This window comes from Somniosus microcephalus, chromosome 12 (genome assembly GCF_052327205.1).
Source record: "Somniosus microcephalus isolate GS21.2 chromosome 12, FLI_Smic_1.0, whole genome shotgun sequence".
NCBI classification, from domain to species: Eukaryota; Metazoa; Chordata; class Chondrichthyes; order Squaliformes; family Somniosidae; genus Somniosus; species Somniosus microcephalus.
The window spans coordinates 72,161,141-72,186,343 of NC_140998.1; positions in this window are offsets into that span (position 1 = coordinate 72,161,141).

Below are 25,203 nucleotides of genomic sequence, written 5' to 3' on the forward strand. Positions count from 1 at the left end.
CCAGTGTGAATTTCAGGACCCACAAGGAAAGTCTAGGCCTCTCCTGCCCCGGGTTCCCACCATTCCTGATCACAAGGCCCTCCATAAACCCCTTCCCTGCAAATTACCCAACTGCAGGGGACCATTCCTTCGGTCCCGCCCGGCAGCCTCCTGCCAGCCAAAATTCCAGTCCCACCCATAGGCCAGATGTCACTTCCTGCCAATTTTGGCTGTGCAACTGACCAGGGACATGCAGATGAAACCCAGGAGTTACATTCGCCTAGGCCTCGCGCTGTCGAGGTCACGGGGTCCTCTGTTAGAATCTGTCTTTAGACTCTTCCTGAGTGACTGGTTATACAGATATCTCTTCTGCCATTTGGTTGTCATTGTCTATGTACTCAGTTAGTGCCAGTTGTCTTCTCCCGCCTATCCCGTGGGGAGCTCTTTGCAGTGAAAAGTTGTGTTACTGCATGTTTCCCAGGTGGAGGTAAACGAATTGAGTAGCCTGTGCAAACAAGGCACCTGTAAACTGCATGATGCAACTGTGCAGTGAAGGTTGGGAGATTTGTCAGACATCTCCTGCTGTTGCTTGAAAGGAAAATATGGAGTAAATGTTCAAGGCAGAAGGTACCCTGGCAGTTGTTCCTGTGGTGGAAGTAGTACCTGGTGTGGCTTCAGGAATGTGCATATTTATGTTGTGGCTTCCTTAAGGAAGTTAAGCAAGATAGTATGCTTTACTGATAATAGAGTTCAGAAGGCTCAGTGTATAATGTCCTCAGCATTATTACTGTATGGGTCCTCGTTCTTATGTAAGACCTAAGGCTGCTTGAGCCCAAGGCTGCTAAAAAATAAAAGTTATTTAAAAACAGAAAATGTTGGAAACACTCAGCAGGTCAGGCAGCATCCATGTAGAGAGAAACAGAGTTAACGGGGGTGATTTTGCCAGCCCTGGGGAGGCGGGACTGCTGGGAAAATGGCAGAAACTGGGAGCAGGTACCGAACCTGCCCCAACCCGCCTCCGTGCCATCTTCCCAGGAGGCAGGAACCCGACTCACGCTGGGACCTGTCTCCTCGAGGTGGGAAGGGGATTACAGCCACTTAACTGCCTATTAACAGGTAGTTAACAGGCAGTTAAGAGGATAATCCCCATTTTTCCAACACAAATGCGGGCTTCCCGACGTCGGGAAACCCCACCAGGGTCAGCGAGGCGAGCAGTGGGTCTGCAGGCGTCAGAGGGTTCGAAAAGTGAGCTGTGGAGTTGAGTGATGGGTGCAAGTGTGGAGAGGTAAATATGTGAGGTGAGTGAAAAGTCTTAGAAAAAGTTTCCTTACCTTTGTTTCTCCCTGCAGGCTTCAATCGTTGGAGATCCGAAGGCTCTGGCATTTCCACGGCAGAGATGACAGAATGTCTGCTGCATTCTCCGATGCAACAGCCATCTGATTTCTGCTCAGGAAATAGGTTTGGTGAGTCTTGAATACAAGGGCTCACCAAACAACAGAGAATGTCAGTTTTTGACAGCTTCTCAGAGCTGTCAAACGATGACAATTCATCTGTCAAAAATTTTTGACAGATGAAACATCATACGCTGATGTTCTCTGTCACCAGCTTTCCCTTAATTGGCCTGCTAAACCCAAGGGCTGGCTTAACAAGGCCAATCAAGGGAAAATAGCGTAGGTTGGCCAGACGTCGATGGAGGCGGGACTGAAACCCGACAAGCAGCAGCCCCGCCTCCATCACGTCCCCATTGGCAAAATCACCCCCAACGTTTCAGGTCAATGACCTTTCATCAGACCTGCTGAGTGTTTCCAGCATTTTCTGTTCTTATTTCAGATTTCCAGCATCTGTAGTATTTTGCTTTTATTTAAGAAAAGTTCTTTATTTGGTTGCCATCACCTATTTCTATACGTAGTGAACTGCCATTTAATCTGAACACTGGCATAACATAAAGGAATTACCCTATGGGTTAGAGTAAAGCTCTCCTTCTTGGTGCAGGTGTGAGCTTTGATACAGACTGGAGATTGATCCTGGTCTATACAGCTTATTTACTTGCTGAACAATATGGCGGACAGAAAGCGTGTGCTCATTATGTGCCTATTGGTATAGGCAAAGAAATAGGCGTCCAGGGCCCATGCCTGAAGCAGATTATAGTTCCTTTGCACATGCAAATAAGTAGCTCAACGCCTGTTTGAGGCCTCATTTGTAAAACTGAACTGTCATAAACGCAACCGGTGCTGCGTTCAGGAAAACACTGCATGCGGGAGTGCTCCTCCCAGCTCCACATTAAAACAACGGGCCTCTGCTGGCCACCGCTTGCCCCATTCTCAATCATTGTCTCTTTCCCTGAACGCCACCTCCCCTCTTCTGATCGCTGCCTCGACACCCTTCCCAATTGCACCCCCGCTCCCACCACATCCCGGTCACCCCCTCCCAGTCGCTGCTCTCTCCTAGTCAGCACCCTCCCAACCGCTCCTCTCCCAGTTTTCCTGCTCCCGATCATCCCTCTCCCAGTTACCCCACTCCCGATCGTCCCCCATCCCGGTCGCTCCCCCCCGCCCCCCTCCTGATCACCCCTTTCCCAGTTGCCCCACTCCTGATTGCCATGCCATCCCCTTTAAGCACTTACCTGAGGGACACTGCAAAATTCCATGTGTCTTCGCGGCGAGCTGTCTAGGGATGCCAAGCAGCTGTCCGCAGCTTAAACGAGGCCCGAGGCCCAATATCAAGTGCGCAGAGCGTCGGCCCTAGATGGCTGAAGGCACAGCCGCCAAATGTTGGGCGAAAGAATGGGGGAAGTACAAAAGGCCAGAGTCAGAGGAACAGAAAGCTGGGAGGAGGTTGTTGGGCTGAAGGAGGTTACAGAGAAAGGGCAAGGCCTGGAAGGGATTTAAACACAAGGATGAGACCTTTAAATTTGAGGCACTGGGGGACCGGGAGTCAATGTAGGTCAATGATCACAGGGGTGATGGGTGAGTGAGACATGGTGCGGGATAGGAAATGGGTGAGGAGAATTTTATAGAGGATGAAGGATGGGAATCCAGCCAGGTAAGAATTGAAATAGTTGAGCCTAGTGGTGATAAAGGCATCGATGAAGGCTTCAGTGGCAGATGAGCTGAGGCAGTGATAGAGGTGGGTGATGCTATGGAGGTGGAACTAGATGGTCTTTGTGTTGGAGAGGATATACGGTTGGAAGCTCAACCCGGGGTCAAATAGGGCGCCGGTATTGCAGTGTGTTTCAGCTTAAAACCAGTGGTGAGGGTGCAGAATTTGTGGCGAGGGCTGAAGTCAATGGCTTTAGTCTTCCCAGTGTTTAATTGGAAGAATTGTGGCTTATCCAAGATTGGATATTGGACAAGCAGTCTGATAACTCAGAGGTAATGATGGGATTGGGAGAGGTGGTGGAGAGGAAGAACTGGGTATTGTCAGTATACATGTGGAAGCTGACTGTGATAAAAATGATAACATCCGGGAAGTTATGTCATCACTTCCTGTGAACTATGAACTATGAACTGTGTACATACCTCACTTCCTGTAAATGTCACTTCCTGTTGGACTGGTATAAATACTGGTCTGTTCAGTATTGTAAGAGGCTTCTACCAGAGGCATGGTAAAGACCTCTCTTGTATATAGTGTGTTTATAAGTTACTTAAAGCTTACTTTAAAGTTACTTGATGGTAAGTCTCCTTTTTCTTACATCACTGACCACATTCCAAAAGTGCAGCATATAGATGAGGAAGCGAGGGGTCTCCAAAGGTAGTGGCTGGGAGAGAAACCATTGTTGGAGATGCTCTGGCTATGATCAGCTAGGTAAGAGTAGAATTAAGTGAGGGAAACTCCCTGAGCTGGAAAATGGAAGTGATGCGTTGGAGGAGGATGGTGAGTTTGAACATATCAAAGGCTGCAGAGAGGTCAAGGAGGATGAGGAGGGATAGTGCACCGTGCTCACTGAGACAGAGAATGTGATTTGTGATTCTGAAGGAGGGCTATTGCAATGCTATGGCAGGGCAGAAACCTGATTGGAGAAATTCAAACTTGAGTAGAGGAAAAATGGGCATGGGTTTGGGAGGTGATAACATGTTCAATAGTTGAAACACTAATAAGTGATTTAATGATCCTGTTTAAAGGAGCAGCTTGTCTCATTTTCCACCCATACATAATGTATGGCTGTACTGAAAAGGGACTGGTGACTGCACATGACACCTTGGTCACTAAACATGCACAATACAAAATAAATAGAAAACTACAATACTGAAAATCTGAAATAAAAACAGAAAATGTTAGAAATACATCTATAAAGAGAATAACAGGTTAATGATCTGGGTAAGACCAGTCATCAGAATTTAAAACATTTAGAGTGAAAGATAAAAGTAAAAATTTACAGCCACCATTAGAAATGCTTCAAACTTTTGAAATCCTCACCTGGAATTTTTGTGATACAAAAAGGTAAAAAAATTATAAAAATTATTATTAGATTGCAATAATTATTATTAATAATGCAATTCTGTAGATTCCCCCTCCCCCAAATGCACACTGCAGGTTGTACGTAGAGTCATTAATAAGATGTTTAGGAGATGCTTTGTATTGAAATAAGTTGTAGACAAATGTGGAATGGATGCCAATAAATAGAAAAAACTTTAAAATCATTCTGATGATTACAGGACCTAAAGACAAAAATGAAATAAATTGTTACAATCAAATTCTTTTACTTGCCATCCCTGTCTCAGCACCTACTAATCACAGTATTACAATGATTAGAATGCTATCAGCTAGCTGCCAAGAACAGTTAATCAGGAAATTTAATGGAAGTAATAATGCTATATGCCCATAGCTGCAATTTTACTAGTTATGGCAATTACTTTAGAAGATGTGGTAATATTCATTACGATACTAAAAGGTTTTAAATGGCGTGTCAACAAATAGTTTTGATAGAAAACCTTCGTTATCTAGCGTTTTTTCTTCTGCTATAATCATTTAGATTACGCAATGTTATAATATTTGTAAGCCCATATCCTTTTCTTAGAGGAAGTTTTTGACTGAATTCCAAAAATGAAGTCAATGGAAAAGAAAATTAAATGGGGTATAAAATGGGCTGCCGATTCACCTGTTTTGCGCTACCACCCCCATAAATTGTCCCAGTGGTGTTCTGAGAAATCTGCTTAGGCAGTCCCTCGGAACCGAGGATGACTTGCTTCCACATTAAAAATGAATTTGCAGGTGACTGATGAGTCCAATGCGGGACCCACAGTCTCTGTCACAGGTGGGGCAGACAGTGGTTGAAGGGGCGGGTGGGTGGGGTGCTTGGGTTGATGTGCGCTCCTTGCGCTGCCTGCGCTTGGCTTCCGCTTGCTCCCGGGAAGAGACTCAAGGTGTTCGGCGCCTTCCCGGATGCTTCTCCTCCACTTTGTGCGGTCTTGGGCCAGGGATTCCCAGGTGTCGGTGGGGATGTTACACTTTTTCAAGGAGGCTTTGAGGGTGTCCTTGAAGCATTTCCTCTGCCCACCTGGGACTCTCTTGCCGTGCCGGAGCTCCGAGTAGAGCGCTTGTTTTGGGAGTCTCGTATCGGGCATGTGGACAATGTGACCCATCCATCGGAGCTGATCGAGCGTGGTCAAAGCTTCGATGCTGGGGATGTTGGCCTGAGCAAGAACACTGACGTTGGTGCGCCTATCCTGCCAATGGATTTGCAGGATCTTGCGGAGGCAGCGTTGGTGGTACCTCTCCAGTGCTTTGAGGCGCCTGCTGTACATGGTCCATGTGTCTGAGGCATACAGCAGGGCGGGTATCACTGCTGTTCTGTAGACCATGAGCTTAGTGCCAGGTTTGAGGTCCTGGTCTTCAAACACTCTCTTCCTCAGGTGACCGAAGGCTGCACTGGCACACTGAAGGCAGTGTTGGACTTCGTCGTCGACACCTGCACTTGTTGACAGTAGGCTCCCGAGGTATGGAAAGTGGTCCACGTTGTCCAAGGCCTTGTCATGGATTTTGATAATCAGGGGGCAGTACTGTGTGGCGGGGGCAGGTTGGTAGAGCACCTTTGTCTTACGGATGTTTAGTGCAAGGCCCATGCTCTCGTACACTTCGGTGAAGGTGTTGACGATGGTTTGGAGTTCGACCTCCGAGTGTGCACAGACGCAAGCATTGTCTGCATACTGTAATTCGATGACAGAGGATGGGATGACCTTGGATCTGGACTGGAGGCGACGGAGGTTGAACAGTTTCCCATTTATTCTGTAAATTAGTTCCTCTCCAGTGGGGAGCTTACTGAGGGTGATATGGAGCATTGCAGCAAGGAAGATCGAGAAGAGCATTGGTGCGATGACATAGCCTTGTTTTACTCCGATTCGTACGTGAATTGGGTCTGGTGGAACCGTTGGTCAGGATCACGGCTTGCATGTCATCATGAAGCAGGTGGAGGATGGTGACAAGCTTTTGAGGGCAGCCGAATTTGAGGAGGACACTCCATAATCCCTCACGGTTGACAGTGTCAAAGGCCTTTGTGAGATCAGAGAAGGCCATGTACAGCGGTTGGTGCTGTTCCCTGCATTTCTCTTGTAATTGACGTGCGGTGAAGATCATGTCCATTGTGCCCCTTAGTGGGCGGAATCTACATTGCAACTCTGGGAGGAGCTCATCGGCCACTGGGAGAAGGTGATTGAGGAGGATTCTTGCGATGACTTTCCCTGTGGCAGACAGCAGGGAAACTCCTCTGTAATTACCGCAATCGGACTTGTCACCTTTCTTGAAGATGGTCACAATTACGGCGTCTCTGAGATCCCCTGGCATGCTCTCCTCCTTCCAGATAAGAGAAATTAGTTCATGAATTCACGCCAGTAGTGCTTCTCCGCCATGCTTTAGTGCCTCGGCGGGGATTCCATCTGCTCCTGAGGCCTTGTTGTTCTTCAGTTGTCGGATGGCCTTTTCAATCTCATGCCAGGCTGGTGTTGTGCTGAGATGGTGGCGGGTATCATGCTGTGGGATGGAGTTGAGGACACTCACGTCGAAGACAGAGTCACAGAGAAATACTGATTCATCTATGACTATGCTTTTCATATATTAATATTAAAAATAAAACCTCAGAGTAAAGAACAACATTAATTTGTAAGTGCTAGAGCAATAGGAAGTGCAAGGCTAAGCAGGGAGTAACAAGAGTTGTGAGTTAGGAGGCTTACCTTAGCTAGCCTTGTGAGGTCATTAAAAAAATGTTGGCATTGCAGTCATGTCCTGGGAGCAATGCTACTGGCACTCACCTGATCTGCCACCTCTGCATAGGCAGCTTCCTTTGACATCTTCCTACTGCCTGGTGGATATAAGATGTCCCTCCTGTTGCATAGAAACATAGAAACATAGAAGATAGGAGCAGGAGTAGGCCATTTGGCCCTTCGAGCCTGCTCCGCCATTCAATGAGATCATGGCTGATCATCCAAATTCAGTACCCTGTCCCTGCCTTCTCCCCATATCCCTTGATCCCTTTAGCCTCAAGAAATATATCCAACTCTTTCTTGAATATATTTAATGAACTGGCCTCCACCGCCCTCTGTGGCAGAGAATTCCACAGGTTCACCACTCTCTGGGTGAAGAAATTCCTCCTCATTTCAGTCCTAAATGGCTTACCCCTTATCCTTAGACTATGACCCCTGGTTCTGGACTCCCCAGCCATCAGAAACATCCTTTCTGCATCTAGTCTGTCCAGACCTAACAGAATTTTATAGGTTTCGATGAGATCCCCTCTCAATCTCCTCCACCAATAACTGCTACGCAGGGTCTGAAAAACGGTGGGGGGTCGGGGTTGCTCTTGCAGCTTCTCCTCTGTCTGCCATTATTGACAATCTTCAGTCACAGTGGCCTGCACTCAAAGTGCACCTTCCCTTTAAGAGGTGCAGGCTGTCTTAAATGGCATCAGTAATGCACGATATTAACGCCCCCCAGTAGGCAAGCTGCCAATAAACAATGAGAGTAGCAAGTACCGCTGGTAGCCACCTATTTTATTTAAATTAAACAGGGGGCCTCCGAGCATGGCGTCCCATTCTGCACCCAAACATGGACTTAAACCAATTTCCATCCCAATATGTTTTTGTTGTGTATGTACCTTTAAGGGAATAACTGGTCTTAGACTGCAGTACCGGCAGTGACCACCCCTGTAAAAAAGGCTCTAGCAGGCTTCTGTACTTTCAGTTTCAAGCTGCCTCTTGTTCAGTAAAGTACCTGTTAAACTGTTCTCCCGAAGTCCGTGTATTATTGAGGCGCGGACTTTACAGTGGCAACGAGTAAGTTCGAACTCACCTGCAGCGTGGCATCATCTCACGGGGATCTCGCCTGAAAGGAAGGTCCTGGAAGGTCGTAGTCTGAGCAATGGGCGTCGACCAAGGGCAACCGCCCAAAGAATCCATCGGTGTTCGGAGAATTGCGGGAGAGACTGTGGTTCCAGCGAATCGTGCTGGTAGCAGGTAGTGCGCTGACCCTTCCGGACTGCGGCGGGCTCAAGCTCGATCGAGCGGCTCTACAAATCGGGCCGCGCAGCGTCGTCGGGAAAAGAAAACAAGAGAGAGAGGGTGGAGCGCACAGGGCGCGGTCGGTGCTCGAGAACAGGACAGCGGAGAGAAACCAAACGGGAGGGGAAGGAAAGCAAGACACGCCGTAGCTGCGGGTCGCCGCCATTACCCCGTAGAACGCTAGGAGCAGCGTGGCAGTAAGGGGAAGAAGCAAAAGCGCGGGAGGCGCCATTTTATCCCGTTGGGGAAGAAGCAAAAGCGCGGGAGGCGCCATTTTAAATCGCCCAAGATGCCGAAAAGTGGCAGTATCACTGCTTTCGACAATGAGGTAGAAGACTGGACCACGTATGTGGAAAGAATTGAAGTGTACTGCAAGGCAAATGAGGTGGCTGATGGAGAGAGGGCGTCAGTATTATTAAATCTGATGGGTGCGAGTACGTACGGCCTATTGCGGAATTTAATTACCCCAGCTAAACCAATGGAGAAAAGTTTTGAGGAGATCGTTCATATCTTACAGGAACACCTAAGCCCTACACCACTGCTGAAAGCAGAAAGATTCAAGTTCCATAAAAGAAACCAGCACAAAGATGAGAGCAATGCTGACTATCTTACGGAACTACGCAAGTTATCGAAGCACTGCCAGTTCGGAGCAGGACTGGCAGACACCTTACGGGATAAGTTTGTCTGTGGGCTCCAGAGTGAAGGAACCCAGAAACGACTACTTTCAAAAAAGGACCCGATGCTAGAACAGGCTTTCAGCGTGGCAGTATCCTACGAAGCAGCAGCACGGGGAGCTGCGGAAATACAACAGAAACCACAAGAATACAGCACTAACGAAATGGCGTATGGAGCAGAAAAGTGCTATCGCTGCGGCAGAACAACCCATGAGCAGAAGGACTGCTGGTTTAAAGACAAAATATGCAGGCAATGCGGGAAAATGGGACATATAGCAAGAGTCTGCAGGTTGGGAAAGAAGACCAACACGACAAGAACTACTAAGGAACAGTACAGGAAAGTAAAGAAACTGACAGATAGTAGTTCTGAAGATCAGGAGAGTGATAAGGACTCCGGGAGCAGGCGACTAAGTTGTTTAAAATTACACAATGTGATCGCAAAAGAAGATCACCGAACCATTTGGGTCACCCTCATGATAGCAGGGTCCCCAGTGAAGATGGAATTGGACACAGGATCAGCCCTAACTGTCATGAATCGATGAGACTATAAGCGGCTATTCTCACACATACCCTTAAAGGACACGTCCATTGTATTGAAGACATACACGGGGCAAAAGGTCTACCCCAGAGGAAAAATAAGGGTGCCAGTTGAATATAACGGAAAGGAAACACAGAAACTATACATGTATATACTACGAGATGGAGGACCACCATTATTGGGACGTGAATGGATCCGAAGACTACAATTAGATTAGCATTCCATTCTGGCACTAACTGTGACTGACAAAAAAGATGATGACGTCGCACCTGGACGTCTGTCACAAATTCTATCTGACACGGAAGAGGTGTTCCAACAAGCACTTGGGACTCTAAAAGGAGTAAAGGCAACCATAAAGATTGAGGATAACGCAACCCCAAAATTTTTCAAGGCCAGACCGGTGCCATACGCGATACGCCCAGCTGTGGAAGCTGAATTGGAGAGTCTGGAGCGTTCGGGGGTGCTGTCTAAGGTGGACTGGAGCGAGTGGGCCACACCCATCGTTCCTGTAATGAAGAAAGCATTGAGCAGCACGCCTGGGGAGCCAAGGAAGGTTCGCATCTGTGGGGACTTCAAGGTGACTGTGAACCCAGTCCTGCTTCTGCGGATAGAAGATATTTTCACCTCACTATCTGGAGGGAAACGTTTTACAAAGATTGACCTGGCTCAAGCGTATCTACAAATGGAGGTGGAAGAAGCATCTAGGAAATACCTCACGATAAACACTCACAAAGGCCTTTACCAGTACAATCGACTGGTATTTGGGGTAGCATCGGCCCCGGCTTGTCAGGAATGACCCAGATTCTGCCTCGCCTCGCCACCAGAGGGCACCATGAACTCTTAATTGTGTCCTTCTTTATTCCTAATTGTACTCACCTGTGCATAGTTATATGCCTACTATTTAAGGGGTGCCTAGGTTATGTTCTTTGCTCAGTCTTGAGTTTCACTGCCTTGTGATTCTTCTTGCTGGCCTGTTAGCCTGTATCTGTGCTGTTGTTATTTTGTTTATTTCAAGTAAAGTCTATCTTTGTTTTTGCAACCCAACCTCTGCCTCAGTTTGCCTTCTTGCAGTTGGGTTCACCTCGTTCCGTTCCTCACAGCAAGACTGAGCCAAACAATGGACCCAGCAGAGAAGGACCAATGGCTACGACAAATCTTTGAACAGCTACAACTGATCTCGGATGAACTGCGGTGCCTCACCACGTCATTCTCCCGAAGCCTGAAACAGCTGGAGGCCCTCGTCATTGCTTTCCATCAGAGCCAGAGTCAGGTGATCCAAGCTACTCCAGCACTGTTACCCGCTCCTCTGGTTTCGCCTCCCCCTCTGAAAGAACCCCGATTACCTGCACCCGAGCGCTACGATGGTAACCCAGGAGGATGTCGAGGCTTTCTAACCCAGTGTTCCCTGGCTTTCCAACTACAAGGTTCATTATTTCCCAGTGGCTGTTCCCGAGTAGCCTACATCATTTCGCTACTCACCGGCAAAGCACTTACCTGGGCTACGGCCGTCTGGGAACAGCAAACTCCGGCATGTTCAAACTACCAACTTTTCTCTGAGGAGATGAGAAGGGCCTTTGATCATCCTGTCAGTGGGAGAGTGGCACCTAACAAACTACTTCGGCTGCGCCAGGGGGCTCGTAGCGTTGCGGACTACGCTATTGAGTTTCGCACTCTCGCTGCAGAGAGCCAATGGAATTCGGAGGCGCTCATCGCCACCTTTCGCCACGGTCTCACGGATGAAATCAAGGACGAACTGGCTTCCAGAGATCCGGTGAGTGATTTGGAGTCTCTCTTTGATATCTCCATTCGAGTGGATAATCGTCTCCGTGAGAGGCGAAGAGAACGCCACTCCTTTTTCACCCCACTTCCGGAGACAAGAGCCTTCCCTGCTTTGAAGCCATCCGAGAACGTCCGAGCCATCCCGAGTCCATCTTTGACTGATCCAGAGGAGCCCATGCAGTTGGGAGTAACTCGTCTCTCGCAGCCTGAACGTGATCGCCGAATGAGAGAGGGATCTTGCCTCTATTGTGGGGAACTGGGCCACTTTCGCTCTTCTTGCCCAAAGTTGGTGGGAAAAGCCAGGGCTCGTCCAGGATGGAGGGACCTGAGATGAGCGTAGCCATCCCTCCCGGCCCCACTGTTCCTAGGGTCCTGCTGGCATCCTCCCTTTTCTGGGGCAATCAACAACATGATCTTAAGGCCCTGGTGGATTCTGGGTCCGATGGTAACTTCATGGATCTGGGTTTAGCTAAACAGCTCAAGATTCCCCTGACCCATCCTGATCACCCCCTCACTGTTGTCGCCCTGGATGGAAGACCCCTGGGCTCTGGAACTATTCACCATCATACTGCCCGCCTGTGTTTGGGCGTGGAAGGACAACATTTTGAGACCATCCAATTCTCCCTTATCCACTCTCCCGTGTTTCCATTAGTTCTGGGTTACCCTTGGTTGGCCTGCCATAATCCTCGCTTGGATTGGGCCGCCGGCTGGCTTACGGAATGGGGCTCCACCTGCCATACCACCTGTCTTCGCTCCAAGTCTCCTTCCCAGCCCCAGGAGTCCCCATCGCACTCGGAATTGTCCCGAGTGCCTCCCTAGTATGAGGATTTAAGAGGTCTTCAGTAAGGTTCGAGCCACATCACTTCCCCCTCATAGGCCATATGACTGTGCCATTGACCCCCTGCCTGGGACATGCCCACCTAGGGGTAGGATCTTCTCCCTTTCTGCCCCAGAGACCGCCGCCATGGAGGATTACATCCGTGACGCCCTCGCCGCTGGCTTCATCCGTCCGTCCACCTCTCCTGCTGGTGCCGGTTTTTTCTTTGTGAGTAAGAAAGATGGAGGTCTCCGCCCCCTGCATCAACTACCGTGGCCTTAACAGGATTACTATAAAAAAACGTTATCCTCTTCCGCTCATGTCGACGGCCTTCGAGCTACTACAAGGAGCCACAGTTTTCACAAAATTGGATCTCCGCAACGCCTACAACCTCATCCGCGTCCGCGAAGGGGACGAGTGGAAGACGGCATTCAACACGCCTACTGGGCATTATGAGAACCTGGTCATGCCCTTTGGATTGACCAACGCCCCTGCTGTGTTCCAGGCGCTCATCAACGACGTCCTCCGAGACATGCTGAATCGCTTTGTCTTTGTCTACCTGGATGACATTCTCATTTTTCTCCAACTCTTCATGATCATGTCCAGCATGTAAGGCAAGTCCTGCAATGTCTGCTTAACAACCTCTTGTTTGTCAAGGCTGAGAAGTGTGAGTTTCACGTTTCCACGGTTTCATTTCTGGGCTTCATCTCCAGCGGCAACATCCAAATGGACCCTGGCAAGACCCAAGCTGTCCGAGATTGGCCACCACCCACCTCTCTCAAACAGGTGCAACGTTTCTTGGGGTTTGCTAATTTCTATTGGAGATTCATCAGGAACTTCGGCACCATTGCTGCCCCTCTCAACGCCCTCACCAAAACCGCTTCCACCCGGTTCAGTTGGTCCGCTGAGACTGCGCAGGCTTTCGAGGATCTCAAGCGGCGCTTCACGTCTGCTCCTGTCCTCGTGATTCTGGATCCCGCACTCCCCTTCATTGTCGAGGTGGATGCCTCGGATATAGGAGTGGGTGCCGTTTTGTCCCAGCGGTCTAACGACAACAAACTGCACCCTTGCGCCTTCTTTTCTCGCCGACTCACTCCTGCAGAACGAAACTACGATATTGGGAACAGGGAACTACTAGCAGTTAAGTTGGCACTGGAGGAGTGGAGACATTGGTTGGAGGGGTCTAAACACCCGTTAATTGTCTGGACAGACCATAAGAATCTGGCCTATATCCAGGAGGCCAAACGACTTAACTCTCGTCAAGCTCGCTGGGCACTGTTTTTCAATCGTTTTGATTTTGTCCTGTCATATCGTCCAGGATCCAAGAATCTCAAGCCTGATGCTCTCTCCAGGCAATTTGATCCACCCGAGCGGGAGAGACAACCAGAACCTATTCTTCCTACTTCTCGAATTGTAGCACCGGTTCGCTGGGGGATCGAGACGCTGGTCAGAAAGGCGCAACAGAGGGAGGCAGACCCTGGCAACGGCCCACCAGGTCGCCTTTTTGTTCCCAACACGGCACGCTCAAGTCCTGCAGTGGGGGTATTCGTCGCGATTCACCGGTCATCCAGGCACATCCAGGACGCTGGAGTTCCTTCGCAGAATGTTCTGGTGGCCTACCATGGAAAAGGACGTAAAGGCGTTCATGGCAGCTTGTGCCATTTGTGCACGAAACAAGAACCCTCGATCTCATCCCCATTCCTACCCGCCCCTGGTCACACCTCTCTGTGGATTTCATCACAGGCCTTCCACCGTCTCAAGGCAACACTGTCATTCTGGTCATCGTAGATCGCTTCTCCAAAGCCTGTCGCTTTCTGCCCTTGCCCAAGCTTCCCTCGGCCCAAGAGACAGCTGAGCTCCTGATCCAGCATGGTTTTCAGGTTGTTCGGTTTGCCTCTTGACATCGTCTCTGACCGTGGTCCACAATTCGCCTCCCGGTTTTGGAGAGCTTTCTACAAGCTCATTGGAGCTACTGTCAGCCTTTCCTCGGGTTTCCACCCTCAGTCTAACGGTCATAAGAACGTAAGAACATAAGAAATAGGAGCAGGAGTAGGCCAATTGGCCCCTCGAGCCTGCTCCGCCATTCAATAAGATCATGGCTGATCTGATCCTAACCGCCAATCCACTATGACAGGACTATCTCCTGAATCTAACAGCATTAGACACACGAAAACAGGAGCAGGATCAGGCTACACGGCCCCTGGGCCCACTCCGCTACCCACAGGGCCATGACCTATCCGAACCTAGACTCATGTCCAAATTCCTGCCCGCTCCCCGTAACCCTTAATTCCCTTTTCTACTAGGAAACTGTCTATTTCTGTTTTAAATTTATGTAATGATGTAGCTTCGACAGCTTTTTGGGGCAGCATATTCCATGGACCTACCACCCTCTGAGTGAAGTAGTTCCTCCTCATCTCAGTTTTGAAAGAGCAGCCCCTTATTCTAAGACTATGCCCCCTAGTTCTAGTTTCACCCATCATCTGGAACATCCTCCCTGCATCCACCCGATCCAACCCCTTCATAATCTTATATGTTTCAATGAGATCGCCTCTCATTCTTCTGAACTCCAATGAGTAGAGTCCCAATCTACTCAACCTCTCCTCATATGTCCATCCCCTCATCCCCGGGATTAATCGAGTGAACCTTCTTTGTACTGACTCGAGAGCAAGTATGTCCTTTCTTAAGTATGGACACCAAAACTGTATGCAGTATTCCAGGTGCGGTCTCACCAATACCTTGTACAACTGAAGCAATACCTCCCTATTTTTATATTCTATCCCCCTAGCAATGAAAGCCAACATTCCATTGGCCTTCTTAATCACTTGCTGCACCTGCATACTAACCTTTTGAGTTTCGTGCACCAGGACCCCCAGATCCCTTTGTACTTCAGTACTTTCAAGTTTCTTGCCATTAAGATAATAACTTGCTCTACGATTTTTCCTGCCAAAGTGCATAACCTCACACTTTCCAGTATTGTATTCCATCTGCCAAATCTCTGCCCACTTACTTAGCCTGTCTATGTCCCCTTGCAGGTTTTTTATGTCCTCCTCACTCACTACTTTCCCTCCCATCTTAGTATCATCTGCAAACTTTGACGTGTTACACTCGGTCCCCTCCTCCAAATCGTTAATATAGATTGTAAAGAGTTGGGGACCCAGCACTGACCCCTGCGGAACACCACTGGTTACTGATTGCCAGTCTGAATATGAACCATTTATCCCAACTCTCTGCCTTCTGTTAGATAGCCAATCCTCTATCCATGCCAGAATATTACCCCCAATCCTGTGATTTTTTATCTTAAGCAATAATCTTTTGTGTGGCACCTTGTCAAATGCCTTTTGGAAGTCTAAATACACTACGTCCACTGGTTCCCCTTTATCCACCCTATATGTTACTTCCTCAAAGAACTCCAGCAAATTTGTCAAACATGACTTCCCCTTCATAAAACCATGCTGACTTTGTCTTATTAAATTATGATTATCCAAATGTCCTGTTACTGTCTCCTTAATAATGGACTCCAAAATTTTACCTACCACAGATGTTAGGCTAACCGGTCTATAGTTTCCAGCCTTCTGTCTACTGCCCTTTTTAAATAAGGGTGTTACATTAGCAGTTTTCCAGTCTGCCGGGACCTTTGCTGAGTCCAGGGAGTTTTGGAAGATTATTACCAATGCATCCACAATCCCTACCGCCACTTCCCTCAAAACCCTGGGATGTAAGCCATCAGGTCCAGGTGATTTATCCGCCTTGAGTCCCATTATTTTACCAAGTACTACTTCCTTAGTGATTTTAATCGTATTTAGCTCCTCCCCCCCTATAGACCCCTGCTTGTCAAGTGTTGGGATATTCTTGGTGTCCTCTACTGTAAAGACTGATGTAAAATATTCATTCAGTGTTTTTGCCATCTCCATATTTCCCACCATTAATTTCCCGGTCCCATCCTCTAAGGGACCAACATTTACTTTAGCCACCCTTTTTCTTTTTATATAACTATAAAAACTCTTACTATCTGTCTTTATATTTTTTGCTAATTTACTTTCATAATGTATCTTCCCTTTCTTAATCAATCTTTTTGTTATTTTTGCTGTCTTTTAAAGTTTTCCCAATCCTCTATCCTCCCACTAGATTTGGCTACCTTATATGCCCTTGTTTTTAGTCGAATACTATCCTTAATTTCTTTACTTAGCCACGGATGGCTGTCTTTTCTTTTACACCCTTTTTTTCTCAGTGGAATATACTTTTTTTGGAATTTGTAAAATAACTCCTTAAATGTACACCACTGATCATGTATCGTCTTATCCTTTAACCTATTTTCCCAATCCACTTTACTCAATTCCGCTCTCATACCTTCATAGTCTCCTTTATTCAAGCTTAGCACGCTTGTTTGAGATACAGCCTCCTCACCCTCTAACTGAATATGGAATTCAACCATGTTATGGTCACTCATTCCAAGGGGATCCTTTACTAGGACATTTTTAATTAATCCTGTCTCGTTACACAGGACCAGATCTAAGGTTGCTTGCCCCCTGGTTGGTTCAGTTACATACTGCTCAAGAAACCCATCCCTAATACACTCAATGAACTCATCCTCAAGGCAGCCCTGCCCAATTTGATTCGTCCAATTTATATGATAGTTAAAATCCCCCATAATTATAGATGTTCCCTTATTACAAGCCTCAACTATTTCCTGATTGATACTCCGTCCAACCGAGTTGCGACTGTTCGGAGGCCTATATACTACACTCTCTAGTGTTTTTTTCCCCTTATTATTCCTTATCTCCACCCAAACTGTTTCATTATCCTGATCCTTTGACCCAATATCATTTCTCTGTATTACAGTGATTCCTTCCTTTATTAACATAGCCACCCCACCTCCCCTTCCTTCCTGCCTGTCCTTCCTGATTGTTAAATAACCTGGTATGTTTAATTCCCAGGCATTGTCACCCTGCAGCCATGTTTCTGTAATGGCCACAAGATCATACCCATATGTAGCTATTTGTGCCTTTAACTCGTCTATTTTGTTACAAATGCTACGTGCATTCAGATAGAGAACTTTCAAATATGTTTTGTGACACTTAGTTCCTGCTATTGCCCTTTTTATTACTTTACCTTTTACTCCACACCTTCTACCCCTTCCTGACACGCTCTGGTTTTTAATTTCCCCACTGCTACCTAAGTCTATGACCTTCTCTGTTGTCATTTGTATTATTTGCTCTCTGGGAACCTCCCCCCCACTAGTTAGTTTAAAGCCCTCTCTACAGCCCTAGTTATATGATCCGCCAGGACTCTAGTCCCAGCACTGGCCAAGTGAAGCCCGTCCCAACGGAACAGCTCCCTCCTGTCCCAGTACTGGTGCCAGTGTCCCAGGAAGCAAAACCCATTTCTCCCACACCAGTCTTTGAGCCACGCATTTAACTCTCTTATTTTATTTGTCCTAGCCAAATTCGCTCGTGGCTCAGGTAATAATCCAGAGATTATTACCCTTGTGGTTCTGCTTTTTAATTTGGCCCCTAGCTGCTCAAACTCCCTCAGCAGAACCTCCTTCCTTGTCCTATCTATGTCGTTGGTACCAACATGGACCACGACAACTGGATCCTCCCCCTCCCACTCCAAGTTTCTGTCCAGCCCAGAGGAGATGTCCTTAACCCTGGCACCGGGTAGGCAACACAGCCTACGGGACTCTCGCTCTTGGCTGCAGAGAACTCTACCTATCCCCTTAATAATACTATCCCCTACCACTACAACATTTCTATTTACTCCCCCCTCTTGAATGGCCCCCCTCTCCACGGTGCTGTGGCCAGGTTGCTCATCCTCCCTGCAGCCCCTGCTTCCGTCTCCACAGGGAGTAAGAAGCTCGAACCTGTTGGACAAGAGCAACGGCTGCGGCTCCTCCAACACTACCTTCTGGATCCCCGTACCTGCCTCACTCGTGGTCACACCGTCCAGTCCCTGACCATGGGCTACATCTGAATTAATTAACTTCATAGGTGTGACCACCTCCTGAAACACAGAGTCCAGGTACTTCTCCCCCTCCCTGATGTGTCGCAGTATCTGAAGCTCAGACTCCAGCTCATCAACACGGAGCTGGAGATCCTGTAGCAGCAGACACTTGTCACAGATGTAATCACCGTTCGCCTCAATGGGGTCTACCGGCTCCCACATCTCGCAACAGTAACACATCATCTGCTCCATTCTATGTAATTAATTATAATTTTTTTTAAATTTAATTAGATTAAATCAATCCCTCTAAATTACACCAGTTTAATGGTTAACCAACTGTCTCCCTTACAGCACAGACCCTAGAAAAAAACCGCCGAATTTAAGCTTGTAATAAAAAGAAGAAATACTCACCAACCAATCCAACCAATCACCTACCTGCTTCCTGGTGACGTCACTCTTGGATTATTTTTTACCTCTCTCCTCTGCTGTTGATTTGGTACGCCTCTGGTCGCTGCCGCTGGCTTTTATGCCGGTTATAGCTCCTCCTCCTGACCTCGCTGCTCACTCCTAGGTCCGATGCTGGTCTCGGGCCTCTGGTCGCTGCCGCTGGTTTTTATGCCGGTTATAGCTCCTCCTCCTGACCTCGCTGCTCACTCCTAGGTCCGATGCTGGTCTCGGGCCTCTGGTCGCTGCCGCTGGTTTTTATGCCGGTTATAGCTCCTCCTCCTGACCTCGCTGCTCACTCCTAGGTCCGATGCTGGTCTCGGGCCTCTGGTCGCTGCCGCTGGTTTTTATGCCGGTTATAGCTCCTCCTCCTGACCTCGCTGCTCACTCCTAGGTCCGATGCTGGTCAAACAGAACGGATCAACCAAGACCTGGAGACGACCCCGAGGTGTCTCGTGTCCACTAATCCTGTGACCTGGAGTCGTCACATCGTCTGGGCTGAGTACGTGCACAACACCTTGCGCTGCTCCCCCACAGGAATGTCGCCATTCGAGTGCCAGTTCGGATTTCAGCCTCCACTGTTCCAGGAGCAGGAGCTCGAGGTGGGGGTTCCCTCCGCGGAGAAGTTTGTCCAGCGCTGTCGACGGACCTGGAGGAGAGCGCGTCTGGCCTTACAACGAGCTTCTCGGCAACGACTGATCCAGGCCAACAAGCGGCGCAGACCGGCCCCTTCATTCCGTCCTGGTCAGAGGGTCTGGCTTTCTACGCAGGATCTCCCGCTGCGAATGGAGTCCCGCAAGCTGGCGCCCCGTTTCATCGGTCCCTTCACGGTGTTGAGGAAGGTCAACCCGGTGTCCTACCGTCTCCAGCTACCCCGCTCCATGCGGATTCATCCTACCTTCCATGTCTCCCGGCTCCGGCCAGTGGCCATCAGTTCCCTGGCGCCCGCCACGAGGCCTCCTCCTGCTCCCCGCATCATCGAAGGCCAGCCTGCCTACACGGTCCGTCGCCTGATGGACTCTCGCCGGGTTCGCGGGGGCCTCCAGTTCCTGGTGGACTGGGAGGGATATGGTCCGGAGGAACACTCCTGGGTCCCGGACCGGAACATCCTGGATCGCGATTTAGTGCAGAACTTTCTTCGTCGTCACCATGGACCTTCTGGGGGAACGTCAGGGGCCGTTCCTAGTGGGGGGGGTCCTGTCCAGGAATGACCCAGGTTCTGCCTCGCCTCGCCACCAGAGGGCACCATGAACTCTGAATTGTGTCCTTCTTTATTCCTAATTGTACTCACCTGTGCATAGTTATATGCCTACTATTTAAGGGGTGCCTAGGTTATGTTCTTTGCTCAGTCTTGAGTTTCACTGCCTTGTGATTCCTCTTGCTGGCCTGTTAGCCTGTATCTGTGTTGTTATTTTGTTTATTTCAAGTAAAGTCTATCTTTGTTTTTGCAACCTAACCTCTGCCTCAGTTTGCCTTCTTGCAGTTGGGTTCACCTCGTTCCGTTCCTCACACGGCTATGTGGCAGAGGGCAATGGAACAAGTCCTGCAAGGGATCCCGGTGACCCAGTGTTATTTGGACTGTGGTGTATGTGCCTTTAAGAGCCCCTGTGTACTGTAATGCCGGTAGTGGCCACTCGGGCTATATAAGCCTGTATAGTGTCTTGTATCTGTTAGTTCACCTCCAGACTTTGTTCAGTAAACACCTGTTAAACCAACTCCTGCATTCCGTGTCTCCATTAACACAGGGATACAACATGGACGACATCCTGGTTACGGGCGAAAATGACAATAAAAACCTTGCCAACCTGGAACAGGTGCTCACGAGATTGCAGGAATATGGGCTACGAGCCAACCGTCCCAAATGTGAGTTCTTCAGGAGACAAATCTCGTATTGTGGCCACATGATTGATGAGGAAGGGTTGCATAAGTCGCCGGACAAGATTGAGGCTGTAGTCAAGGCTCCAGCACCAGAAAATGTGTCGCAACTGAGGTCGTTCCTCGGGTTGGTGAACTACCACCATAAGTTCTTGCCAAATTTATCTACAATTCTGCACCCACTGAACGCCCTCCTTCAAACTGGTGTAACATGGAAATGGAGTGATGAGTGTAAGCGTGCCTTTCAGGAATGTAAATGCCAAATCACTTCAAAAGAAGTATTGGCCCACTACAACCCGACACTACTGATTCGGTTGGCATGTGATGCGTCACCTTACGGCATTGGAGCGGTGCTGTCACACAAATTCCGTGACGGTTCAGAGAGGCCAATAGCCTTTGCATCGCGCTCGCTAACCTCAGCCGAGCGTAACTACGCCCAGATTGACAGGGAGGCCCTCAGCCTGGTGTGGGGGGTAAAGAAGTTCAATCACTATCTACACGGGCAGAAATTCACCCTACTGACTGATCATCAACCCCTGGTCTCAATTTTTAACCCAAAGAAGGGTGTTCCGGTGATGACGGCGCAGCGGCTGCAAAGATGGTCACTTTTTCTAGGGGCACATCAGTATGACATAGAGTACAAAGGTACGAAACAACATGGAAACGCTGATGGGCTGTCGCGCCTACCATTGCCTATGGTGGAAGAAGCACCTGCAGTGGACCCTGTGGAGATATTCCATGCGACCATAGTCGAATGTTTGCCTGTTACAAACGCAAGTATTGAGAAGGAAACCCGAAATGACCCGACACACTCTCGGGTCTATGATTTGACGGTGTAGGGATGGCCAGCATATGGCGACTCACTGTTGCCAGCATTCTCGCCAAGGAGGGAACAGCTGTCAGTGTGCCGGGGAACCTTGATGTGTGGATCCCGAGTGGTAATTCCACCCAAGTTGAGAGATTGAGTACTCTATGAGCTTTACGAGGGTCATCTGGGAGGGGTAAAAATGAAGAGCCTAGCCAGGGCGTTTGTGTGGTGGCCGGGAATCGATAAAGAAATCAAGGATATGACCAAGAGATGCACAGGATGCCAGAAGGTCCAAAACGCTCCACCACAGGCCCCGCTACATCCATGGGAGTGGCCCTCATCTCCATGGCAACGGGTACACATTGATTTCGCTGGTCCATTTATGGACTCAATGTTTCTAATCGCTGTGGACGCCCATTCGAAATGGCCAGAGGTCATTAAAATGTCCTCCACCACCACGGAGAAAACTATTGCAGTCATAAGGACCATCTTTGCCAGGAATGGGTTACCAGAACAGATCTGTTCCGACAATGGCCCACAGTTTGTGTCTGAGGATTTCCGGAGGTTCCTGAAGAATAATGGGGTGAAACATTACACATCTGCCCCATATCATCCAGCCACAAATGGATTGGCTGAGAGGTTTGTTCAGACCTTTAAAAAGGCCATAAAGGCAATGTATAATGACGACATACCACTGCAACACAAGGTGGATAACTTCCTGTTTGCTTTCCGGAATGCGACACATGCAGTAACCAACCAAACTCCAGCTGTACTGTTTTTCAACCGGAGACTAAGATGTCACTTGGATTTGCTCAAACCAAACATAAGACGAGATGTTGAGGATAAGCAGTTCCAGCACATAAATGAGAAGCCAACCAGGAGCTTCAAGATAGGGCAACCAGTCTTGGCCCGCGACTACCGAACAGAAAAATGGCAGCCAGGAACGATATGCACACAGCAGGGACCACTAATGTACACAGTGGACATTGGAGAGAGCATCATGAGACACCATGCTGACCAGATTCTAGAGTCACAGGAACAAGCCAAACCTGTACCACAAGCATATGCACCTGGTAATGAGCCCGAAGTACAGATTGCGTCTACCTCAGAAGCAGGGGTATTGGAAGCTAACGAACCAACCAATGACAATGAGCCAGAATTGACTCCACCGCCAGAACAGGATACTCGAGAAAGGCGCTATCCAGTCCGGATCAGGAAGCCTCCTCAAAGACTGAACTTATAAATGACTATTTCAATTGATGTATATATTACTGAGGAAATTGTAATTGTAATTAGTTATTATTTAGTTGTTAAATGAATGTTATGTACTGTTTATCTAAAAGGGGAGGAATTGTTGTGTATGTACCTTTAAGGGAATATCTGGTCTTAGACTGCAGTACCGGCAGTGACCACCCCTGTATAAAAGGCCCTAGCAGGCTTCTGTAGTTTCAGTTTCAAGCTGCCTCTTGTTCAGTAAAGTACCTGTTAAACTGTTCTCCCGAAGTTCGTGTATTATTGAGGCGCGGACTTTACAGTTTTACATTAGTTTCTAGTGTGAATTTAGCAATAATATACAAAACACTTAAACAGTGTGCGATGTATCACAATAGGATATTGCTGGCTTTCCAAACTCAAACTGTTGCCGTAGGGGTTTGGAATTTCATTTGCATGTTATCTTCAATTTTTCATTTAAATAAGGATGGAAGTAGTCTCTAAAGATGCTTCATCTGATCAAACGCACTTAAGATACTTGTTATAGGATCCTACGGACCTGCATAGGTAATCAACATAGACTTTAAGCTACTTCTAAAGTTTTCTTATTAAATCAGTTAAAAGATGAAACAAAAAGACAATGGCCTTTCTGTATCTTGATATGTATAAGGGTCAAACCTATCCTTACATATTCAAAAAACACCTGGTATACGTAATATGGTAGACTAGATATTTTCAGTTTCAATAGCTCATCTCTATCATTATAATTATCTTCACGATCACGTCTGTCTTCATATTTGGCTAGTCAGTAGACATCTTCCCATCCAAGGCTTCAATTGATTATTTTATGAAGATGCTACCCTGTGTTAATGAAAATCTGTTGTTCTTACAATAGTGTCACTCTTTCACTTAGAATATTGAAGTTGCTACCTCAGGGACTCCGCACAAACCAGATTGATGCCGTTACCCAGTAAACCATCAGGGAATCATGACAGATCAAGGATTGGTGCCTTGACCCACTGCACCCACAGAGGGCGACTCACTTAAAAAAAGGCTAACTTATGTTGAATTTGCAAGGTTTGTTTTGTGGCATGCTTTAGTGTTTTTTTTTACATCGAATGACATATAATTTACAGCACATAAACATGCCATTCGGCCCATCTGGTCTATGCAGGTGTTAATGCTCCACACGAGCCTCCTCCCACCCTACTTCATCTAACTCTATCTGCATATCCTTCAATTTATTTCTCCCTCATGTACTTATTTAGTTTCCCCAAAGGCATCTATGCTATTTGGCTCAACTGCTCCAGGTGGTAGCAAGTTCCACATTTTAACCACTCTCTGGGTAAAGAAGTTTCTCTTGAATTCTTTATTGGATTTATTAGTGACTATCTTATATTTATGGCCCCTAGTTTTGGACTACCCAACAAGTGGCCACAAGTTTGATGAAGTTGTTGACCCAATGAATGTTTGCACCTGTGGGCTGACAATTGAGGAATTAGATATGATGATATTTTATTGTAACATTAAGAAACTGAGTGTACTGATAACTTTTGATCCATCTGATACAAGGCACCTGGAGTAAGCAGGAAGATCCTCTTTTTATGGCCAGGACATGTCTCTACTAATTCCTGCCATGCCCATGTAATCCAAGTTCCCTCTGTGCCATTTGCATTTGTAATTTGGCTGTTGCTCCAAATACAAGCCCATAACTTCAACCTGCTTTCTTTTTCTCTTGGTCTTTCTTGGGCCATTCTCTCCTGTCTCCTCCCCTTGCTGTTGTCCAGTTATGCCACCTTTCATTTCTCCGCTCCAATCCCTACCCCAGCCCATCACTACTCCTTTGTCTTCCTACTCTCCTGCCACCATTCCATCCTTGTTTATCACCGATCTTCCTGTCCAGGGTGTCTACTGGGGGCTAGCCTTTCCAACCGCCTTTCCATCCCGCTCACCCCACTTGCCATTGCCTTCTTGGATTCCTCCAGAATGTCCATTCACTCATGAAAAAGGCTCGCCACCTATTAGCTTTTTGTGTATGATTGCATTGACATCCTGGTTTTGACTGAAACTTGCCTCACATGTGGTGACAGCATTCCCACCTACCTGGCTATCCTTACCACCTGCCCTGCCCTGCCCAAATCACCACGGTGGTGGTGTGGCCCTTATCACTAAGTCACACCTTGGTCCCTTTCTACTCCTTTGACACTTTCTCCTCCTTTGAGCACCTCACCTTGTCCCACCCCCTCACATTCTCGTTGTCTTTCGTGCCCCCAAGCCCCATCTGGAGCTTCTCACTGAGATAACTTCTCTCCTTTTCTCCCTCAGCCTCTGCACCGAGTACCTAATTCTCAGTGGCTTTAATCTCCATCTCAGCTCCCATTGTCCTCCATCCTGAATTCACTGCTCTCCTGTCTGCTCTAGGGTGTTGGCTGTGACTCAGTGGTAATACTCTTGCCTCTCAGTCAGAAGGTTGTGGGGTCACATCCCATACCAGAGACTTAAGAGCAATTCCTAGGCTGACACTACAGTGCAGTACCGAGCGAGTACTGCACTGTTGGAGGTGCCATCTGAGATCTTAAACCAAGGTCCCGTCTATCCTCTCAGGTGGATGTCAAAGATCCCATGACACTATGTCAAAGAAGGGCAGGGGA